We start from the raw sequence: 16,686 nt of genomic DNA, 5'->3' as shown, positions 1-16,686 counted from the left end.
TCCCACCCTTCCTCCCCTCTCCCCCACACCCACATCACCCCCTTCCCTTAACTTAATAGGTATGCAAGCTACAAATGAAACGTAGAATGCTGGTATGAGTCAGGCATAAATTGTTCTAAACCTCACAGTGGTTCTGAGGAGTGACAATCGTTACGGTTTAGCCTTGATCGTAAATGAGGAGAAAAGACATTCATACCTGGTGCTGATGCGTGACTCGGTCTGTGATAAAAGATTAACAGAACAGAAACAGAATTGAGAACTTATTGGCAAGGTGGCCTTAATAGACAGACAACCTACTCTAAAGTGGGGGCAAGCGAGAGCTCGCCATTGACCGACTGACGTTGCAACTAGGTCCAAGGACAGCGAGCAGGTGAAAAAAATGACTACCCGCAGTTGGGGTTAGAAGATTCTTGAGCGTCTGTCTTCCGTTTGTTCGAGGAGCTACTCGAGGAGTCCATTGATTGTGGAGGAGGTCTTCTAGGTATTGGGCAAGTTCAAGAGGGTCATAGAAAATGAGAGGCTTACCGTGGACTATGATCTTGAATTTTGCTGGACCTGCGAATGAGAATTGTATTCCCTTTGGTTTCAACCTTTCTCTTTGGGATAAAAAGCCTTTTCGGATCTCAACCGTGTCTTTGGAGCAGTCCTGAGTAAAGGTAATTCGATGGCCCTCCCAAGTGACATAGTGGTTGTTTCTGGCGTATTGCAAGAAGCTCTTCGATGTGCTGGAAACGCAATGGCTTGCAGATCAAGGGACGAGGGCCCTTTTTCCCATGGTGGACGAAGGTTGGTATCCTGTGAGCCCGGTCGAGCTCCAGTCCATGATTAAAAGTGATACCTGTGACTGCCGGGATCCACGCTTCCAAGAAAGCAACGCAAGATTCAGCGTCCTTCTCCGCATTTTCAGGCACCCCAAAAATGCGTACATTTCCCCTCCTGTTCCAATTCCGCTTTCTGACGTTTGAGGGTATCGGTCATCTTTTGAAGTTGTAGTAAAGTCTTGAAGGAAAGGTTTGCTTTGTCCTCAACATCACTTATTCTCTGTTCTGCCTCACCGATGCTTTTGTGTAGTTCATGTCTGCCCTTATCGCAGTGAGTTCAAGCTGCATGGTGCATGGTGTCAGTATTACCTTTTGTAGATTTGGCTAGGTCATGAACCTCTGCCAACTTTTTGAGGATCATGTCTAAAGTGCTGTTGAGGTCCGCTCTTGCTTTGATGGGCGATTCCAACATGGTAGATTCAGCCCCCACTTTCTTGTTGTTCTTTTTGTCTTCCCTCTCCGCCATTTTATCAGGTTTACGGGCAAGACTGGCGTTAGGGCAGATGTTTCCCGGTTTTACGGTGGGAACAGGCCCGGAGAATAAGGTTAGTCTGTGGGAGTAACCGGGTTCAGTTAGTGCGCAGGGTGTAGGTTTAAGTGAGTATGCAGGATGAGTGCAGGGTGTACCTTGCGGCAGTATATTGCTTCAGGATTCAGGTTACTTACAAGAGTCTTTCTCCACTGCCTCACTACCTCGCCAACCCATTGACAGTGGTAGTGGCACTGCCCCTTGACAGAAGATGGCGTTTCACTGATGTCACAGCAGTCTCACTGCACTATTCTTCGGCCTTTCTGAGTCAAATCACCACATAGCTTGGATTTCCTTTACTCCTTTACATGTCATATCAAATATGGGCACAAAGTTTAATACCAGTTTAAGACCAGTTTAATACCAGTGACAGTGCTTCAGTGTTTCAGTGCTTCAGTGTACAGTATTTTTTCCAGTGTTCATTTCCAGAGGTTAAGTTAGTGACAGTGTCTAATTTAATATCAGTTCCAGTGGCATAAGTTATACCCAATGGCTACAGACAGGCTCACTCCAATGGTGTTGTATTCCCCAGTTTCAAGCTATTGTAGTGTCTAAAGCGCCGCCATTTTGAAGTCAGGCGAGTCGGTGAGCAGATCCGATTGTTGTGGGGGCCAGGGTTGAAAGCAATCAGACTTGTCCCTGGTAGCGCTGGCAGCGCGTGGTGGGCAGGCACACTTTAAAGTGCTGCGATGTGGGGGCTGTCACTTGTATCATCGCTTGGAGCACCGGAATCTGCCGTCAGTATGTAGGCGTACACCATTGCTGGGACAGGCATGGCGGCGCGGAGGCACAAGACCGGTCAAAGCAGCACAGAAATCGCCGGAGCAGCTCACCTGGCAGAGTCGGCGAAGTGAAGTAGGTAGTGTTAGCAGATGGGGGGCAGTTCGTAGCAAGCACATCTCCGGATCTCCGTGTCCAGCGCCATGTTAGGGCAACATGAGGTGGCTGCACGCGCGCTTTAGCACGGGGGCTGAAAGGAGTACTTCCCCGTCACTTCATGCTCCGGTTTTCGCTCCGTGTGATCCCTGATGATTCAGGAGGCAGAATCAGTCACCGGTAGCTCTGGGGACTTTGTGGTGATCTCCTGGGGAGAAAGAAGTCGCTCTCCTACGTGGCAGGGAACAGATTAGGTGGCCATTTCCACTGCCTTCCAGCAGTTTTTTTATCTGCAAGTGATTGGGAGCGGTCCTTGGATGCATGAGTGCTAGCGTGCCTCCACACGCAGGTATGGCTCTCTTGCATTTGATGTAATTGTATGTTGTACCAGCTCAATGCAGTATTTATTTCTTGTAAAAGGCTAAATGTGACTCTTTTGGCAAGGATTGCAGATATATGCTCTCAGGTTGGCATCAGTACCATTGGCCATGAGGCTGCTGCTTCTGCTCCAGGTTGCAGGGTCAGGAGAGGCCATAGTGGGAGAAGACTCTGCACATTGTGGGAGATGAAGAGTAAAAGAGTTAATGAAAAGGCAGGTGTAGGTATGTGGGTGGATTATCTGAACCAGAGGTCTATATCATCATGGAAATAAGCATATGTGGAACAGGCCAAACTCAAAGGGTGTATTGGATCTGCTAAAATCTAGGGAGTGAGACATAGAGGCCAGGTCCTACAAAAGATCAGTGGTGAATAAGAGGTAGACTTACTCAAGCAAGGAAAACATCAGGGGAAACCTGTGGGAAGACATTATGGGCTGATTATGATGCAGCCCATTGAGGCAGAGATCAACTGTCGGAGCCTTCCAGGCCACATCGTAATCGGCTGTTCAGTTTAATTTCTGACTGCCGCATTATAATGTTAGTGGTCGGAATGTAAACCAGTCAGGGCCGGCGCCTAAACCCAAAGGGCAGGCCTTTCCACCCTTGGGTTAAGAAAGCACTGTTTCCGACCTGAGGTTGACCTGGTGCAATGAGTTTCAGAGCACCAGGCAGAAGATATTTTCCATTGGTTACGCTATTGCCACCTGTAGCAGTGCCTGCATTGGGGTCATTACTGCAGTGTGGTGTTGCCTTGTGGCCATTTACTGGGGTGCCATAAGGCATATGCCTGCACTGCAGATTCAGGCCTGCAAGGCTGTCACTTGTGGCTTTGTTTAGAAGTAGTGTTTTGCATTGTAGCCTTTTTATAGTGATGTATTGCCCCAGGGAGACCTCAGACACTTTTGCAAAGGGATTTATGTGTCAATTGTTGGTTGTTCTGAATCAGGGTTGGAGGTGTGCTCTAAGCTGCAGCCACTCTGTAGCATCAATTGTGCCTGAGAGAGTCCCGAAGAGTGAGTAGACATAGCCTTGCAGATGCACTCACACACACCATTCCATCTTTCAAGCTTTGCAGGAGGATTAAAGGTTAGAGAAGAGTCAGGCCTTAATTATTTAATCAAGCTTTAAAAAACATAAAAAAATAGCATCCCAGTAGGATACTGTAGCCAACGTATGAAATCTATATAAACAGTATAGATACAGACACACCCATTTAATTCATTCAAAATACTTTATTCGGTTTTAAAGAGACAACCATAAAATTTTCACAGCACAATGCAACCATTTAAAACAAATATTTCATAAAATTCCGATTACAGTACAATGAGGTTAAAATATAGGCACCAATACCAAGTTATAAAGCAAGTACAAGCCAAACGGACAATGTGCAAAATACAAACTCATGAGGCAGAAGGTGATAATAGAGAAGGTGACTATCAGTGCTCCATACATCATCAAGATCACAGGGCTGATTTTAACAAACATGCTACAAAGGGGATACAGTCTGGTTTTAACAATTGTAAATAAAAAAGAGCAGAGCGGACCTGATTAAAAGTCAGTTTCTTTAATAATGATATTAAAAAATATCTACGGGGACAATGTAAAAAGTGCAGAAAACACAAAGTGCAGCAGGTCCTGTGGAGACACTCCGTCGCAGTCACAGGGTGCTAGCACTTGTCACCTGCAGCTCCCCTTTGGGACCGCTAAAAGCAAATAATAATAATTCAAACGAAACCTGATCAATAAAAAACGCTCATGGGTAGACAATGGCCACAGAAGGTATGGTTCGATGGTAGGGATAGTTTTTAGCATCACATATTTGCGAACACTTTGTTTCCCCAGTTCGATGTGATCTCTTGCGAGCTTCTTGGTCATCATAAAAGTCTTCTTAATGTAGCCCATATCCTCCATTGTGATGAGGTCAGGTTTTAAAAATAAATCTGGCCGCCCTAACTCCTCAAAACAACTCTTTATATATTTCAACCATGGAATTCGTAGCATGAAATCCAGACTCAGGATGTCCCTTAAAATCTGGTGATTAAGGGCTAACTCATCATCCAGCCAACAGTTGAGCCAGAGCATCAAGGGTTGCAAAGCCGAACTTGACACTGATATATGGCAGCCCCACATCTTCGTGGACCACCATATTGGAGGTACCCCAAGGCACTCCAAGGAGGCATTTTAAAAAGTTATTCTCTGCCACCTGTATGTCATCAGTGGCGGTGTAGCCCCATGGACCACTCCCATAGCTCGCAATTGCCACACTTTTCGCTTCGTATAACTTCAACATTGCTGCCATGGGACGCTTACACATTTTGGTGGCAAAGTTGAAGATTGCTGTGTTGGTCCGTGTAACCTGCCCTTTAGTCCTCTGGATGAGCGGCCCCCAGTTAAGTTTGTCATCCATCAGGACGGCCAAGTAAGAAAATGTGGTTGTCAGGGGCACCCTGTCAATGCTTACTTTAAAAGAGTATACTTTCTTGGGGCGGGACCCGACCAACATAATATATGTTTTGGAATTATTGATTGAAAGGTCACGATTCTCCATGAAACTCCGGGAGGAATCAAGCAGGGTCTGCAAACCCTTTGCAGTTCTAGCAATAAATACTGCATCGTCTGCATAAAGCAGGACGGGCAGACCCTGACTACCCATGTAAGGAAAATCGGCTCCTGTTGATACCAATATCTTATGTAGGTCATTAATGTAAAGGTTGAACAAAAACGGGGCCAGGGTGCAGCCCTGCCGAATGCCCCTCTCTATATTAAAATCCCTGGAGACCTGAAGGTCATTGGCGTATCTAACATTTGCCCTGGTATCCCTGTGCAGGTCCTCGAAAAATCCAACCAGGTTATCCTCTACCCCCATGGCCCTCATGGATTGCCACAGTTCCCCCCAATTGACACAGTCAAAGGCGGAGGATAAATTCATGAAGGCCATGTAAAGGGTGCCCTGACGTGCGATTGTATATTTACCCTGGATCAAATATAAGTTAAGGCATTGGGATATGGTGGAATGCCCCGAGCGGAACCCATACTGGATGTCTGAATTTATCTCGTTTTGCTCCACCCAGGAGGCTAGTCTTCTCAGTATTACCCCACCAACGACCTTGACCACAGAATCAAGAAGGGAGATTGGTCTGTAGCACCCGACCATGGCCGCAGCGTTAATCACGCCCTCCAGTACCGGGGCCCAAAACTGGGAGTTGGACTTAAAGAGGTCCGGCGGTATACCATCCGGTCCTGTCGCCTTATTGCTAGATAGCCCTCGGATGCCCAACTCCACCTCCTTGTGCTCGAATAGTATCGGGGCAGATAAAAATTCCCCTATCTCTGGGTCTTTCAGGATACCGCCCACCCTTAAAAATAGAAGTAAAATGTGCCACCCAATCGCTCTCAGTTATATTAGTACGCATTTCTCCCTCCCGTGACTTCTCAAAAAGGGGGTGATTAATATTACCCCAAAATCTGGAACTGCTAGCTAAGTTACTGGGCTCTAGTAATTCATGCCAGATTTCCTTTTTCAATTCTCTCTTTTTCAAGTCCAGGGCCTGCTTGTATAAGCGGCGGCGGGCAATATTCATGGATTGGTCTCTTGGTCTGATTTTTAAGGCTTCTTTTAAGAGTCTAGCAGCCGTAGAACAAGAGGCATCAAACCATCTAGGTGCGGAGTGCAGGGGTTTATGGTGAGGAGTGCTTAACAAGGTCCCTACTTTAAAAGTAATGCCCTAAGAACACCCCAGAGACAGGTATCGGGAGATATGCAGGATGCAATCTCAGCAGCACATTTAGTTTTCACCTCGCTATAAAATAAATCTGGGTAGATCTGTGTCCACTTTATTCTACGCCTACCATCAGTAGGTCTCATCCTGCCCGCTACCGAGATCCTGTCTTGGCTCAACAACAACCCCCCTCCCAGGAATACACAAACAGGGTTATGGTCACTGAAGGTGCTTTCAATAATTGCAAACCTTAATGAATGGCTAAGTAGGCCACTGGAGATCAATATGTGTTCAATAAAGGAGCCCTTATACCTACCTAGAAACAAAGGTACACACTGTTTGCTACGCGGGTGTGAAACTATCATTGCTGAAATCAGTTTAAAAGAATCGAGCAAACTGCTCAGGGCATCCCCTCTGCCGTATGCTCAAAATGAAAACCCTGCATCTTTGCACATCCCAGCTCCTCCATACAAACAATTACTGGATCCCCACAGGGGTAGATATTAACATCTCCCATTAACATCAGTTTATTTGCAACAGAGCCACACATCCTCCTTAGGAGGATGCGTAGCTGGGGAATTATACACCCCCATCTGGAGCCATGGAATTATAAAAATGTATAATTTCCAGATTGTTCCTTCCATTTTTCAAAATGATTGCTTGTAAATTTTTATTAGAGAAGGGGACTAGCTGGATTTTGCAAGACATTGCCAATGCTATGAATATAACTAAGCCACCGCTGGCTTTACCATGTGCAGATTGTGTTGCTGGGACGTAAAAAGCTTTATAACCCTCCAGAAATAGACTGCAATCAAACAGCCAGGTCTCCTGCAAACAAATCTCGGAAAACTGCCTTATAAACTGCAGCCAAATCGGGTCCCCAAATTTCCCAGTTAAGCCTGCGTTATTCCATGAAACGACGTTGTAAAGGTCCTGATTAAGTTGAGTTCCCTGGGTTCCTACCAATGCAGAGGCCATGCTCCGAGGGCTGGACCGCTCCAGCCCTTACACAATGTCTAGTGTGGTTATACATGTTTCCTCGAGCCTTTGTATTAATGCTCTTGCTGACGGGGACCTCGACAATAGTCAATCATACTCTTCCAGCCTGGAAAGAGCTGAAAACCTGTTAGAGAGTACCAGCCGGGGAGCCGACTGTTGCTCATCTTGACACCCTGAAGCTCCCAATTGGAACAAAGAGCCCATCCCCAACAACCCAGCAGATCTTGAAACCCTACTATCAAGTGGCAAAATTGAGTTCATCCGGTTTCTAGGAACGACCTTACAGAAGAAGCCTAATGGGAGGGCTTTTATACCTAAGTCGCTGTTAGAAGAGTTAAGATAGACCTCCCATAGGATTCCTTCCACAAGGCAACTACAATTAAAATTCACAATAATACAATCGCCCTCTGCGTTTTTACGCGAACTCCCTATCCACCCAACTCGGCGCACCATTAAGATGTTACGTTCTACCATGGGTCCCAATGATGTATTACAAGATAACCAATGGGTTACCTTATTTCTAAGTTGGAGAAAGTTTTCCTGAGATCCAGGGTGGAGTGGTGGGACATTTGTCAGAATCAGTACCAGGGGCGTAGATTGTGGTGGGAGGTCAACCACTTCTGGATTCTGAGTTTCAGGAGTGGGGTCAGAAGTCCGGGGTCCCTGATGGTCAACTATTGTTCTTCCTATCCTCTGCGGAGCCTGGCCCTGCCCGATGTTTAATTTAGCCCTAATGCTATCAGGTCCCTTACTCACACCATCAGCATCCCCGCATAGATATTTTGTGGCCACATTTGCACTACATATCTGGGTGCTGGGTGTAGGTCGGAGGGCGGTCACTGCTGCGGGTGGAAGAATAAGACATGATGTTGTGGTGACTACATTTGGAATCGTAAGTACAGAATTAGGAATAGGTGTAGGTGTAACTTATTTAAAACTGCCAGGGTTTTCTCAATGAGGTCCAATTTACCCACAATGGGACTCAGCCTTTCATCCTGCAATGTGTACCGATTAGCTGTTTTTTCCAGTTGACCGGCAACTACCCTATTTTTGGTTACAGATTTAAGGGGTGCATTCGGTTTAATTTTTTTAATCTGCCTGATTATTGGTTTAGACTTCCTTTTAATGCTCCCACTTGGCCTAGGGAGCTCATTAATATTTCCTATTGGGCCCGCATTGCAGGAGGCTAACCAGGACACCTGATCCACATTGCCATGCTCCACCGATTCCAACGGCGGTTCTAAGCCCCCGTTCACCTTATTCGCTATGATTACAGTTGTGGAGAGTACTCTGTGATGGGGGGAACCCTGCAGAAGAGATGTGTCTCCATTGAACTGGGAATTATCACCCAGTCCAAAAGATGATAGAGGACTCAATGGGTCGGTAACAGTTTCCCTGGTTACTAGGTTGGTCCCATCCATCTGCAATAGTGCACCTCTTGCAGGGGATCTGGACAAATGCCTGCTAACCAGTTCAATTTCCCTATCAATCACAGAGGTGGCTCTTATCAAGAAATCGTCCATGGTTGTGACATTGGCCCTAGTAACAAACCCATTTACAAGTGGTGCAGAATATAGAATCTCATAAAAGGCAAATGTTTTTTATGCTCATTTTTTATAAATTTACAGTGAAATTATTCTATCCATTTCTGGGAGGAGGTGGAATTGGTGGGTTATTGTCATTGCATCCACCATCTTGCTAATACCCTTGTCTTTCATTGAACATTTTGAAGATGTGGCATGGTTAATAAAGTGAAGCAGTATGTTGCAATCAGGCACATCATAAGCCTTCTATTTGACAAACACGAGGAGCAATAACATGTTTTCGCTAACATTTGTGATACATTTGCCATATTGGAAAACCTACAAGTAAGAGGGTTCAATAGGAGCAACACTTAGAACGGACAGAGTATAGTAATGTTGAGAAATCTGAAGTAAAAATAAGAATATTTCTGTACCTTGCATGGATGAAGGAAGAACTAATGACTGAGATCGAAAACTGCCCTCTCATAATAAACTGCAAAAGTACAGTGAGAATGTAAGGCCCTGAAGAAAGATGTTGAGAAGTAAACAGTATTGCCAAAACGTGACATTCAGGGCTAGACCATTGAGCAATGCACACATTTTGAAATAGATGGTTGTATAATAAGAGCAATTATGAGTGTTTTTAGACAGTACACAAAATAAATAAAACAAATGGAAAAACATGGTTGACAGCTTTAATGAGAACAATTGCTAGTAAAATGGCTTCCAATTGCTTTATGATGAGTTTTAATATTTGGTACTTTTGAAGCAGCATTATGAATTTAGTAATACACAAATGAATGTAAAAAAGTACTAGATGCATGTGTATGTAACATTTCTTTGACACTGTAAATTTGAATTGCAATTTATCAAATACTATGAGGTTGTTGTTTTTTGGGGGGGCTCAGTAACCCTACAACACCCATAGGATATAGGAGCCCTTTTTGTGTTCTCACTGAAGGAATATAAGTGGTTATCATTCTTTCCTGTTCTTAGGGACTGTTCTGTGAACCTTGAGGGGAGAAAATGTGTTGACAGCTCAGGTTGATTCAAATTGGCCCTATGAACATACAACCAGTGCCTCAAAACCACCAAACACCTTGCATCCACTGAGGAGATTAAAAAATTCATCTCAACCAAAGATGTTGTTTTCATTGTTTAATACTTCACCTCTCTACTCAAGTCTAACCCCATCACCCCATCCAGGAATTCTGCTGTTGACTATCCTTATACTTCCCATAAAACATAAAACATCATATACACCAACTTTGCCCATTGATCCGACCTCTCCACTATCAAAGTCCTGCAATCTTAAGATAGAAAAACCCTAGAAACCACCCTGAACATTTGGCCAACCGTCACCACCATGAACAGAACTAATACCATGCTCTCAAGAGCCCTCACAGAACTGTGACCACACTACATCTTTACCAAAGGTCTTGACCCCTTCTGCCCAGCTCTCACACCAATACTTAACCCATTGCTCTCTACTGCCACCTACCTGGACTCCTGGAAACAGGCATGGTAAGAGGGTAGCCCACATTTTCCTCGGGCCTGTTTCAGGCATCTGATAATGGCTTTCAGGGTCTTGTTGAACCTCTCGATGAGCCACCTTTTTTGTGGATGGTAAGGGGTGGAGAACTTATAAGTAACTCCACATTCCTTCCTTATTGACTGCATGTAAGCAGACATGACATTTGAGCCCCTGTCAGACACAACTTCCTTGGGAAAACCCACTCGGGTAAAAAACCCCATCAGGCCTTTGCCACTGCGGGTAATAGTCCTCAGAGCGTTTGCCTCTGGGTACCTAGTTGCATGATCCACTAGAACCAAGATGAACCTGTTGCCTGATGCAGTCTGGGGTTCCGTAGTCCCTACCGTGTCGTGTTCCCCCTCTGAAAGGATGTGCCAATGACTGGCAATGGGTTAAGGGGGGCCTTGCAAATGTCTTATCTTGGCCTAGGTGTCTTGCCAGGGGAATATTGTGAGCCAGCGCCAGTAGGAAGGCCCTGTAACATTGGGTTACAACTAGGACCCTTGCTTCCCCAACCCCAGGAGCCCTAGTCTCACTGTAAACGAGGAAGTCCTCCCAGTAAATGTGATGACTCCCAGAGGCATCATCTGCTGCTGGGGTTTCAGCCTGTTGCCTTATGCCCACAAGGTTTGGGCAAGGTCTTTTTGCCCTATGGAGCTCCTCCCTGGTGGGTACTCCTTTCACATGCCATCCTGCAAGCTCAGGCATGTCACCAAGGGGATAAATGTCCTCTTCAGTGGACTCCGAGGCTGGTGTACCATGCCCATGCCCTCTGCCTTTTCCCTTCCTAGAAGCTGTCTGGGCCATTGTTCCAGGTTCCAGGTCTGGACCTTTTCATGACACAGATCCAATGAGGTAACCCCAACATCCACGAGGTCTGGTTGAGGGAGAACCTAGGTGCTGAAGCGGGTGCCAGGCGTTGCGGGCGGTGTGCCATTTTCGCCTCCACCCCCCCTCCCGAGACCTATGGGGCTAACAAACTATACAGGTTCCTCTGATTTTGAGGTAAATCCCACAACTTGTTGGTTTGTTTTTTGCACTTAGTAGTTTTTACACCCAATTTTAACTTTCACGTCCTCTGGTAAGGGTGGGCCTTACTGCGCCCACACCGCCGAGGTACACTCCCCACGGTCCTAAAGAAAGCCCAGTAAATAACACATAACGGGCAGAAACATGTCGACCCCACTTTAAGTGGAAATACCCAAACAATCTATTTGGTAATTTCCAAACACATACTTTTAACGTGTCAGGTTGACCACTGAATAAAGTTTTTACGTGGCATTCAAACCTTGACATTTTTAAACTCAAAATGTTTCACATTAACTGTCACAAAACCAGCTCCGCAGTATTCTGGCGTTGTAGCACACCAGGGAGGCATTCGGCGTCTCCTGGTGGGCCCGATGATGACGCATGTCACCACCCAGGGTGGTGAGTGAGGGCTTCCTGTAAACTCCAATGTGATTTAATAGTTCCACCTATCTTTCATACTTGTGCTCACACACTTATTACGACTGACACTCTTCTGTTGATTGAAAAGAGTAACCCCAACATCTCCACATCAGCCCTGAACTGTACTTCTTCCCAAATAGTGTTCTCAAGGTCATTACCAAGAAAACAGTCGAAAAGCATGGCAGGGCTCACTACATCATTCAGAAGATCACCCCCCCCTACTCAAATGGAACACGGGCCACTGGATAGTGACCCTCTCTGTTGTCAGCCACCACAACCTGGTGGAATGCATTAGAGACAACCTGCTCTGGGGAAACCAGCTGACTCCTTACCATAGTCATGCTGGCTTCTAAATCGCTCAGAGCCTCTACACTTCAATCATTGATTGTGACCCATTGCTATGCTTTGTAGTATTTGATGGCATATGGATCTTTGGAAACATCTTACTGTCACCCAGGGACACTAGGGTAACCCCACTAAACTACCCTCCATTAACAGGGATACATTTCTTCCTCAGAATTACATTAGCCACCCATGGAATCCCGTTTGTGGTGTTCACCCTCAAAGCACTCATAGCACTTGGGAGTTTCGGGTTGCTGACTTTTGTAAGGGTGTTTTTCCTCCTGGTGGCCAGATTGGGAATGAGAACCATACCCTTTTCCCTGTGGGTTGTTTTGCGGGCCTGAAGAGAACTTCTTCTTTATATCTCCTCCCTCCTTCTGGTGTGAACCCAGTCCCACATAAACCATTATACCAACATAAATAGGCCAGGGTGGAGTTCGTGTAGTTGCACTATGGGGATGTCTGTGAAGGGCAAAACCTTAGGCAGCCCTACCTGGAGTTTCACAAGCGGGCGGAACTGCTCACCACGCGTCTGTTCATGTGCCGTTTTCCATCATACGCAACTCAAAGTGTGTTCCCACACTCAATTGCATTAAAACAGCACTTTTTATGGTACTGGGGCCTACTTTTCTAATCACTCTTAATCTATTTAATCCTACCCCTCTGAATCTTATCTACCCCTCATTTATATTACCATACTCTGTGTCTTTGTGTTTTTGTATTTTACTTAAAAAAATAAAATAGGGGTATTTTTGCGTGACTTTTGTACTATTTTATTTTTTGCTTTACTTACTTATTGTTTTCCTTCCTGTTTCTTCTTCTACCCAGCGCCATGGCAGAGCAGAGGAGTGGCGGTATCAGGCCCTCCTGAACCACCCAGGGCCGTAACGCCAGCCACCTACCTTGCATTTGGCAGCTCCCTGAAAGGGTGCAGCCCGCTCTAGTTTTTCTGAGGTGGAGGTGACTGTACTTATTTTTTACATGCAGCACCGTCTACCCTGGCAGCGGGAGGCAGGACTGAAAGTGGGTACAGCTCCTGGGTGTGTTGGCAGCACTGGGAGAGGCTACACCAGGGTGTGAGTCACAGTTGTGGTGTCCACTGCACCCAACAACAGCTGATGCACTGGTGGGCTGACCTCAGAGATGGGGATCCAGACCTGCTTGACCTGCTGGCGAGGAGGTTGCAGGTCTTAAGTTTATATTACAAATAATATTATGTGATCATTGATCATTATCTAGACAGGTGCTTGGCGTGACCTAAATCTACTTATTGACACTCGCTTGGACTGATTAGTCAAGAAGTCATGCAGAGACTTCTCTGTCCTGTCTCTAAGATAGTGGTTATACTATTAGAGAGTAAGCACATTCTCCGTGCCTTTCTTTTTTTGTAGCTTGTACAGTCCCAACCTCAAGCAATTGCCCAGTGAAGTGTAACAGTATGCATGCAACTATACACTGAAAGAAATGCAGACTCAGGTTCTTATTTATGAAGGGCTGATACGACCAATGCTACACTTTTCTGTGTTGCTGCGGCGGCATGATAAATGCACCATACTGTGCCCTAATTCTAAAGTGACACATCTAGGTAGATGCATCACTTTGTAAGTGCCTGCACTACATTATACTGGCATCAGGTATAATGTTTGCAGGGTGGGCATTCCCTTGTAGAAGTGGGACAGTGAAATCTATGGGATTTCAGTACGATATTTCTACGACTTGACTCCGTCAAATTCTTACACCTGCTTGAAGCAGGCCTAGGGATTGATGTCAGGTTTTTCACATGGGACTCACCCACGGGTAATGGCAAATTGATGGAGTTGCATCAGTTTTCTGATACACTCCTGCAATGCATCATTATTGCACCAGCAGATACTCCAGGATTCCTAACGTAGCTGTTGACTTCTTGCATTATGGAGTGATGTGGTGTAAATACGGCGCATCCATGGTGTCGCAAGGAAGGGGCAATGTGAATCATTGGTGTTTTTCCCCAGGAGTGCCCCAGTGTTCATTCATGAGGCCCGAGTCGGCCCTTCAAAGGGGATTGAAAAACCTGAGCCTGCGAGAAAGAGTTGAGAAGTAAAGATGATTTGTTGCAATTTATTATTAGTAGTTTCAAACTGTAGTGTAAGAAATTTCCAATATGATTTTGCAATCAGCGATTTCTTCGATACTAAGAGGAGAGGTGATCTGATTTAGAATAGTTTACTGGTACTGCATTTACCTTTCTGAAAAGAAGAGCAAACAACAGGTGAGTTGGAGGCTCCTTATTCTTGACCAGTCCCAACAACTCCCAGGCAGCAACTTTCAGACCCCACATTCTGTATTCCATGCAGGGAACATGGACATAAGAAGATTCTGTAATGACACAAAGTAAAGACCCAACACACCTCCCTTTGCACAACAAAACAAAATAAAAGAATGAATGAAAAGAAATAAGCTTAAAAGATGAAATAGGAAAATATGAAAATAAACAATGAAGGAACCATTAAAATCCATACTGCAAAATACAAGAAAACATGGCAGTAAATATTAGACATTAATCTAAGTAACAATACATGCATATCAATACCTGGCATAATCACGAAACCTGGCTGGCACAGATCTCATCCTAGAAGAAGATCTTTTGTGGGCAGTGGAGGATGACTGACCACACCTGCTGGAAGGAATAACATTAGAGGAAGAACCACCGGAACAAGAAGGTGAGTCAAGAGTAGCACGTGCAGAAGAGTCAACAGAAGAGTCAACACGGACACACATCTTCCCGCCCACATACACAATTTGGATTGAGGAACAATAGAAATAGCACACTTGTTCCACACCTTCCCATTCTCCAACACCACCACCCGTTCTTTTACCTCTTTAACACTTGCAGGAGCAGAAAAGCGAGAATCACCCTTGCGAATGAAACCGGGTTTCTTGATTCTCACACACACAGTAGAGAAACTTTCACAGAAACAGTGGCATACTTGGACTGAACAGCCGTTCTGACATCAACAACACCACTAAGTTTAGATGGATCAACCACTTTTCTGAACATCCAATCCTTGTTCAGTTTAGAACCCGCAACTCTACCCCTAAGTAACGTAAAAGGAGATATTCCAGTACTTATATGGGGACTAGTTCGGAAGGCCCATAACATATCCGCAACAGCTGCACGCCATGACAAACCATTCACAAGGGCTAACTGGAGGTGGTCCTTAATAACGCGATTAAAGCGTTCAACTAAACAATTGCTGCGGGGATGGTAAAGAGATGTCAGCACATGCTTGATGCCAAGTTCCCTAAGAAAATCTTGCATCTCCTGCCAGACTAATTGAGTCCCATTATCAGTTACCAGCTCCTCCGGAAACCCCTCACGAAGAAACACTTCCTTAAGGAAACCAATGACAGAAGATGAATTAACACATTCAACAAACTTGACTTCAGGCCATTTAGACATATAGTCTACTAAAATCAAACCATGCAAGGGTGACCAACCAGAAATTCCAAATGGTCCAGCAACATCAAAAGCCAGCTTAGACCAAGGCACATTTTTAACAGGCACATTATCAATAGGGGACGGATGAGTGACTCGGGACTTATCACTGAGAACGCAAGCACAACAGTCCCTAACAAAATGCTCATGGATCTATCCACACCTGGCCATCGAAAGTCCTCACTAATTCTGCGTTTCATTGCACGAATACCCTGGTGACCTTCATGAGCAAGATTCAAAATTTTTGCTTGCATGCACCTAGGAACAACAAAAAGACCACCCCCACGTAAAATACCATCCACCAAGGACAACTCACAACAAATCCTCTTAAAAGGTATTACCTCAGGAGATAAGTCGCTGTTGACAAAAAAGTTCACAACCAACTTAATTTCCTCATCCTCAGACAAAGCACACAACCACTCTTGTTCAGAGAGCACACCATTAGCAACATCAACCACAGCACCCACAGCACATACCACATCAAGATCATCATCAGAATGAAGAGAAAGATCATTAGCCAGAGGAAGATGAGAAAGATAGTCAGCAATGTTGTTTCTGACACCAGGTACATACTGTAAACGATAATTAAACTCCAGCAATCTATATTGCCATTTGGCAATTCTAGGAGTGGCACGACCACCACCCTTTGTGGTGAAAAGGTCCACCAAAGGATTATGATCGGTCCTGAAAGTGAACTTATTGCCCCACAAGAAATTCTGAAAATACTGAACGCCCCACCATAAGGCCAAAGCCTCCTTCTCAATGGTAGAATAGGAGCCTTCAGCACCGCGGAGAGTCCTGGAAGCAAACGCAATTACCTCCTCACGACCGTCACTTCTTTTCTGCATCAAAACCGCACCTAAACCAATATCACTAGCATCGTTAGAAACAATACATTTGTCATTGATATTAAATAGTTTCAAAGGGCGAGCTCGTACAATCTCTTTTTTCAAGATGCAAAATTGATAAGCACACTTGTCACACCATACAAACTTGAAATTCTTCTTCAGAAGTTTCCTTAAGCATGAAGTCTTGTCAG

The sequence above is a fragment of the Lissotriton helveticus genome, chromosome 7 (assembly GCF_964261635.1).
Source record: "Lissotriton helveticus chromosome 7, aLisHel1.1, whole genome shotgun sequence".
Lineage (NCBI taxonomy): Eukaryota > Metazoa > Chordata > Amphibia > Caudata > Salamandridae > Lissotriton > Lissotriton helveticus.
The sequence above is the reverse complement of the archived record's forward strand: the minus strand, read 5'-3'. Positions refer to the sequence as shown.